General features: G+C 39.5%; 1 non-coding gene across 1 annotated transcript; it reads right to left on the reverse strand.

Annotated features, from left to right (window-relative positions):
* Positions 1 to 701: 701 nt before the first annotated feature.
* LOC123613215 (U2 spliceosomal RNA) lies at positions 702 to 889 on the reverse strand. The gene has a single exon (XR_006720568.2). It is a non-coding gene; the product is annotated as a U2 spliceosomal RNA (small nuclear RNA).
* Between the last annotated feature and the right edge of the window lie 7,569 nt (positions 890 to 8,458).

Raw genomic sequence — 8,458 nt, forward strand, 5'->3', positions numbered from 1 at the left:
TCATTGGGGTGTAAACATGAAGCTGTTTACCTGCACCCAGCCTCCTCTGGTAGAATCCTTTCTTTACTCTGGTCGGTGAACTGCCTTAACTCAGTGATATCTCTATAATTCCACAACTTCCCAGCCTCATCTCTGTGCTCAGCCCTGTTCATTTTTAAACTTAAATATCAAAAACAAAACAATACAAAACTTCAGTGTCAATCTAGTGGAAGTGGGGGTGGGAGATGTGTCTGCTCTCACACCTGCGTCTTCTCTTTCCCACACGGGACCACCCTAGGTTTGGAGGATGGAATGAGATCTCCTTACTTGGCTCCTTTGGACAGGGTGGGTGCTCCCACCGAGGTTGCTGCTGCCTCTCCAATACCAACAGATTTTCTTCCTCCTCTATAGCTGCCCAGGTTGGCCCTCCCTGAGTCACATGTCCCTAGCACACAGTCTCCTGACACAGGGCCTATCTTAGGCTCAGCCTCTTCTCTCCCTCAGCCCAAGGGGTCCTCTTGTCCAAAATTCTGGCAGGATGGCTCAAGCTCAGCTACTTTGTCTACTCCACTTACAGGAAATCCTATCCTTGCAGTACAAACAGTGGAAATGCAGTCTGGAGCCTCATTAAGAGTGAATTAGAGGGGAAAAAAAAAAGAGTGAATTAGAACACTTTGTAGGAGAAAAGGGGAACAATAGAAAACAATCTGTCATTAACTCAGAAGGAGTGTACTATTCCTGGAAGTAGTGCAATTCCAAGTTGAGGCGTGGAGCGGATAGAGTAAGCACCCAATCCATCTCCTAATTCCAAACATTAATTTAATTCCCAGAACACAGATAAAAAAATACATCAGGTGCTTTACTTTGTAAGACAGATACTACGTTTGATTTGAGCTAATAGAGAAGAGATAACAGTTCTGCTTAAGCCACACCCGTCCCCTTTTACACTTGAGGTGGAAGCCGATAGCTCCAGAAGTCCACACCCATCCCCAGTGCTCCAGATCTTACCCTGATATCGCTCTAACCTGATATAATGCTCCTGAAGAAACATCTTTCTTACTGAAAATTAGCTCTGATGTCTTCTTCCTGAGACCCGATCCAAACACCTCCCTTATGTCCTTACTCACTAACCTTAATTGATCAGCTCCATCCTCTCAGCTCCCATATTTTCTGTAACCCCTTGGGAGTTAGGGGAAAACTCTGGGACTCAATAGACTACTTTTTAAAAACTTTTTATTATGGACATTTCCAAACATTAACAAAAGTAGAAAGAAGAGTGAAAATCTGGCATGTACTCACCCCCCAGCTCAGCAGTGATCAACTCATGACCAATCTACATTCCTACCTACCTTCCCTTCCCCCCGGACCATGTGTCTAAAATAAAAGAACTCTTTGTTGTTTTAAACATAACTGCAGTACCATAAACCCACCTAAAAACTAAATAGCAGTGCTTAATTATCGTTAAATATCTAGTCCATATTCAAATTTCCAGAATTTTTTCATAAATTGGAATCCTAACAAGGTTTTCTATTTGATTGAAATGTATCTTGCATGAATCAGATTACATTAGGTTATACTGTGGTAGCAACCAACTCCAAAATCCCAATGGCTTAACAACAAATTGGGTTTATTTCCTGCTCAGGTGAATTTCCATTGTGAGTCAGCTCTGCATCCTCTTCATTCTTGGCCATGGGCTGAAGAAACAGTCCCTATTTGGGATACACCCACTTCCTGGCAGATGGAAATGAGGAATGATTGAAACACAATGACTTTTAAAACTTCTGCTCAGAAGTAGCAACCATCACATCTGATCACATTGCACTGGTCAAAGAAAATCACATGGCCAAAGCTGATGTCAGAAGGGAAAAGGGATGTATAATTCTCCCACAGGAGAAGGCAGCAAATACTGGGAGTAATACAATCGACCATACCTTGAAAATCCCTTTTGATTTATAGGTTCCCCTTCTCATCTTTTTTTTTTTTTTTTCTAATTTACTGGCTGAAGAAATTGGGTCATGTGTGCTGTAGAATTTCCTATATTCTGGATTTTGCTAATTGCAACTCTGTGGTGCACTATTTAACATGTTCCTTTGTCACTTCTACTTCTTCTAAACTTGTCATTAAATACAGAGGCATTATCAGATGCAGGTTCAAATTTTTGGCAAGGACACTTTCTTGGTGGTCATATGTGTTAATTATCTCTTGTTGTGTAACAAATTCTCCCCAAATTTGGTGGCTTAAACCAACAATAATCATGTGTTAGTTATCTCACGGTTTCTGTGCATCAGGAATTCAGACAGGGCACGGGGGAATTGCCTGTCCCTATGTTTTCTGAGGTCTAGCTGGAAAATTCAGTCTAAAGGACTAAAATCATCTGAAGGCTTGACTGAGGCTGAAGTTTGTTCAAGGTGGCTCACTCATTGGTTAGCAAGTTGGTCTTGGTAAATGGTCTTTTCAGTGTGAGCCTGTTCACAGGGCTGCTTCAGCATCCTCACAGCATGGTGGCTGACTTCCCCAGAGTAATTGATCCAAAATACCAACAATGAAGCAGCAATGTCTTTTATGACCTAGCTTGTGAATTCATACACTGACACTTCCATTGGTCACGAAATCAGCCGTTATTCATTGTGCAAAGTCTACACAAAGGTATCAATACCAAGAGAGTTGGTTTCTGGGAGCCATCTTGGAGGTTGGCTATTACACGTATCAAGTGGTTTTTGATGTTAAAACAGCAAGTAGGGATAATCTATATCATGTTATGTGAGACAATGGTTTCTAGCATTTGGGATGTCATGGTCCAATAGAATTTTAAGGGGAAAAACAAGGCCTAAATAGAACAACTAGATCTTCATTTTGCCATGTAAAGTCACTAAAAAAAGAGTAATCTGTTAATTCTACCATTATCATTTTTATCATTTTTTTAAAAAGGGCTTTTTCATACAGACAGACATTGTCTCAGGATGAAGAATTATCGGAGGAGGATATAGCTCAAGTGGTAGGGTGCATGCTTAGCATGCATAAGATCCTGGGTTCAATCCCCAGCGCCTCCTCTAAAAATAAGTAAATAAATCAATCTAATTACCACCCCCTGCCAAAACAAATACTTTTTAAAAAATGAAGAATTATCATTGTAGATGTGGAACATGGAGAATTCTCCTAAACTGCTGGTAAGAATGTACATTGGAAATCCACATGGAAAACATTCCATAGTCAATTTGAGAATTCACATACTCTATCACCCAACAATTCCACTCCTAGGTATACACCCCAGAGAGATGTACACACACACACACCAGGAATCATGTACAAGAATGGCTATAGCAGCATGTTAGTGATAGCCCTGAACTGGAAACAAACCAAATGTCCATCAACAGTAGCGTGGATAGACAAAATGATGTATATTCATGCTATATGATTCCCTTTGTATAAATTCCCCAAACAAGTGATATTGAAGTATAGTGCTTTGGGATGCATGCTTAGTTGAAAAAAAGTTTTTTCTTTTAAAAAGAGAAAGAGTGTAATTGTTATAAAAGTCAAGTCATGGTTATCTTTTGGGGGAGTGGGGTTTTCTGATTTTAAAAAGACACAGGTGGAGACTGCTGGGGTGCTAACAATGTGTTTTTTATTGACCTTAGTGATAGTTACACATACATTGCCTTGATAACTCATTAAGCTACACATTTAATTTTTTTCTGTCTGTGTGCTATATTTTACCATAAAAAGGGGTTTTTAAGAAGGAAAAATAATAGCCTTCTTAATTAAAAATTTTAGCTTCAGGGGAAACTTTTTTTAAAAGAAGACCATCTGTTCTTTCTCAGCTCCATCATCCCTCTCCCACCCCTTTCTCCATACGGGGTGTCAGCAGGATCTCTGCTAGTTCCAGCACTGGCAGCTTCACACGAGAGACACTCTCACATGTCCCTGACTCAGTGAGCAGGAATGGATGTGGTTACATGCACACACACACACACACATACATGAAGCTTCCCTCCCTGTGCTTCAGGAAGAGGAAGCACCTTTGCTCCTCTTCCCAGGTTGGCGAGAAGAGGGAACAGTCTCTTCTTAGGAACTCTGCATCCTGCCACCAAAAGTCCCCCACTTCTTGTTCTCAGGCCTTCCAGGCAGGAATGACAGCAGACTTGCTTGCTCTTCTGACAGGCACTGTCAGCACGCCCGGCTGGCAGCCCCAGTGCCCGGCAGTGCCCTGGACTAAGGACGAGTGGTGCTTCGTGCTGTAGTTCTCAGCACTGGGCTGAATCGCCCATTTTGGTACTGGGCACTTTGCAGCATCCTGTTACACCACTGTCGATGGAGCGTCTGTTATAAGCCAGGGGTTTTGCTAGTTGTTTCACAGCATGTAGTGCTTTGTAACTTACAATATTTTCTTTCATTTTCATAACAATCCTATGGAATAGGTGGAAGATATCAAATTATTTCCACTTTTCAAGTTGGTCATTGAGTGAGACTCGAAGTTTTGAGTGTCTATGGGAAAATCGCTGTAAAGGGCTCGTCATATCTCTGAATATTTGCCGTATCAATAGCCTCATGGTAGAAAAGTAGCCCTGGGTGGTTCCTCAGACAGGGTTTGATGGTATTTCCCCCATTCCTCACCCCCAGCCCACAGCTGATTTTCAGAAATGGTTACTTGACTCAAGGGCAGCCAAGCTAACGGGCTGAGATATATGGGATGGCCTGGAAAAACAGATCTGCCCAAACAGGAATGATGGTGATTAGGTAGCTAATTAGATTATCTCAGAAACATTTCATGAGAAATACAAATTAGCTGTTGTTATAACAGAAAAAGCTACAAGACACCAGAGATGAGAAAGTTTTGCACAGATACCATAACACAGGAATCATCAATAAACAGAGTATGAGTAAAAGTAAGGTAACTGCGCACAGAAAACATAGGCTTGTTTGATACAAATAGAAGGTGAGTTATTTAAATGGCATTGGCAGGAGCACTGGAAGCAAAGATTTCAGGGGACTAAGTTCCCATAATAATAGGGGAGCAGCACTCCTGCTGCTGAGTGGGCTTAGTCTAGCCTCTGTAGTTTCATTCTCCTACCCGCCTTTTTTTTAAAGTTTCAAAAGATGGCCGGGTTATGAGGACAATGATCAAGGAAGACTCCAGGAAATGAATATTATATCTTGTCTAATGACAAGAGAAAAGCCTTTTTTTCCCCCAAGTATTGATGGAAAAGTAGCAGAGAGAGAAAAAAAGAAAGTTAGAAAATCAATCCAGAAGTCTATATCCTGGGTTGCATTGGTGGTTCAGTGGTAGGATTTTCGCCTGCCAGAAGTCTATATCCTGATTAACAGAATAGAGAGATAAAGGGGGGAAAGTGAACAGAAAAAAAAAAAAAAAAAAAGAATAGAATGGAGGAAATTATAAAAAAAAAAATTGAAGAAAAATCCCCACAACTAGATGATATAAATTATCAGAGGGTAAGGTCCCACTGAGTGCTCAGTGACACAGATGAGACAAGCAAACAAACAAAAAGTATGAAACACATGATCCCACACAATCCCACATAATCTGGGGTCACATAATCCCAGAACACCAGAGAGAAAGGGATGAGACAAAAAAGCTTCAAAAAGCACATATATATATACACACACACACATATATAACTTGCTGTACACCAGAAACTAACACAACACTGTAAATCAACTATACTTCAATTTTAAAAAAGCTTCAAGAAAGGAAAAACAAATGACACACAGAGGAATAGGTAGGAGAATGACACTAGACTTTTTAACAGCAACATTGGATGTCAGAAGACAATTTTGAGGAAACAAATATTTATAATTAACAGCCAGCTAAACTGTTAGTCAAGCTTAAAAGAAGAATATAAATATCTCTAGTCATTGAAAGCCTCCAAAGATTTACCTTTTAGGTGCCCTTTCTAGGAAGTCATTCAAAGTTGGGCTCCAGCAAAATGAATGAGTAAACCAAGAAAAAAGGCAGCATAAAACAAAGAAAACAGGAAAGCTGAAAAGGGACTCCCAGGCAGCTTAGGAAGCCAAGAGAGCATTACACGTGTATGTAATAGATATACTCTCACATGTCCCCCATTGAAACAGGATAATGGCAGCTTGCAGAGGGTGGTCTCCAGGAAAAATGATGATGAATGCATTTGAGAGTTTAGCAGAATTTATATCTTTATGAGAATGAGTCTCATTGATTCATACCAATCAACTATATTGTTTTAATTACTGTACTGAAATTAGTAGCTAGCAAGAACATCCTCGTTATCCTGCTTTTTCAAAATTTTCTCTTTTGGATAAGCTAAAAACAACTTAATTCAGAAAATAAAATCCACTTTTGAGTTTATAAAAAATATAATTTGGATTTTAATTGTAAATTTTTCATTACAGTATAGCAGGGTTAATACTTAGCTGATATATACTGCTTGGTTCTTCTGGCTGTTTACAGTTAGCATCTGTTTTGGTTGCTTGATATCCATGGCATATCAATTTTATGTGTTTTAAAAGCTCTGTGGCAGATATATTTAGGTGGGCATATATTTGCCCAACTTCACTACATTTCCCAGCATCCTTTGCAGTGAAATGTGAGTGGAAGCAATGAATGCCACTTCCAGGGCTGGCCAGTAAAATTCTCCAAGCTCATCTCATCCTCTTCCCCACTTCTCAATTGCTTAGAACATTGATGGTGACAACCAGAGTCATCTTGAAATATCATAAAGATGGTGGAGACACTACAATCCTGGATGCCTGAAGAACTATGTGGATATGAGCTGTGTCTATGTTTAAATGTATCTGCCGTTCCCCCAGCCCCACTGCTACTCACAGGGAACTTTGCTTTGAATTAATACAAAAGAGAGAAATATACTTACTGTCTTTGAGCCATATGACATTTTTAACTAGTACTGCAGCTTAGTCTAGCCTAATACAATGACTAAACAAATGTTGCACTTTTGAAGGGTAATTTGATAGGACCTATCAAAATGGTAGAAGCAGAAATGCTGTGATACAGCAATTCCACTTATAAGAATGAATCATACAGAAATACTTAAATAAGCAGGCAAAGTTTTATGTACCAGGATATATACTGCAACATTATTCATAGTAACAAAAAACTGTAGACAACCCAAATGTACATCTTTGGGGAAATGATTAAATAAATTTTAAGTATCTAATGAAATGCTGTGTAGCTAAAAAAGAATGATCCATGTGTTGTAAGGAGAAATGATGTCCTTAATACATTATTTTGTAGCATTTTTTAGGCAGAGGGGGAGGTAATAGGCTGATTGATTGATTGACTGATTTATTAAGAGGTATTGGGGATTCAACCCACGACCTCATACATGCTAAACACATGCTAGACCACTGAACTATACCCTCCCCTGTCTTAATACATGATTTAAAGAATAAAATTTTGCAAAATAATATTTATAGCATTTTTCTAAGAGTTTCATAAAACAACTATAAATATATGTAAAACGTGTATGTAATAGATATACTCTCACATGTACCTCATATGTGTATTTGTTGTGCATAGAAAAAGGTCTAGAAAGTTATGATCAATATATTAATGGTGATTACCCTGTAAAGAATAAGAGCACTATGGTGGTTTTAAAGAACGTCTATAAGTACTTCAGTACTCCTCTCTCCAAAAGGTGAGGCCCAATTTCCCTCCTCTTGAGTGTGCGCTGGATTTAGTGTGTGTCTGTGTGTGATTCCTGGGATTGGGTCATACATGACTTTCAGCCTCCTCCTTGCTCTGTCTTTTGGATCACTCACCCTGGGCACTCCCACCTCGTGAAAATACCCAGCAGTCCTTTACATGTGGTAAAGAACTGAGGCCCTCTGCCAACAACCAGCACTAACTAGTCAGGAGTGAGTGGGTCCTGCCTTGTCAGTGGATCTCTCAGCCCCAGGCAAGCCTTCAGATGACTGCGGTCCCTGCTGGCACCGTGACTGTGACTTGTGAGAGACTCTGAACCCAGAAACACCCGGCTAAGCCACTCTGGATTCTGCCCCGAAGAAGCTGTGTGAGATAAGCTATGTTTATTGTTTTAGACCATTACATTTTAGGGATAATTTTTTATGCAGCAACAGGCAGCAAAAATGAGTATGAAGAGAAGGGTAGCAGAGAACACTTTAAAAATTTAACTCTTCATTTTTTACATTTTTATAATTAGCACTTACGATTTTTAAACAACAAAAAAAATTAAGTTGAAAAGGGCAACCTTTAAGGAAAAGCCAGTCACTTGCTAGACCTAGAAAGAATAATGCATATTTCAAAAAACATGTAAGAAACTCAGTGACTGATAGTGGTGATTGCATATATAGAGAAACAGGCCAGAAACATAAAATATCTGCTCCCAGTGACAGAAAACATAAGACATTGCCAGTCATTGATCATTATGTTTTTCTGATTAAATATTAGCCAGTCATCCCTGACTTGCAAAGGAGAAAATCACAGAAGAACATTTCTCTCTGTTGTACAAAT

Source organism: Camelus bactrianus, chromosome 5 (assembly GCF_048773025.1).
Source record: "Camelus bactrianus isolate YW-2024 breed Bactrian camel chromosome 5, ASM4877302v1, whole genome shotgun sequence".
Lineage (NCBI taxonomy): Eukaryota > Metazoa > Chordata > Mammalia > Artiodactyla > Camelidae > Camelus > Camelus bactrianus.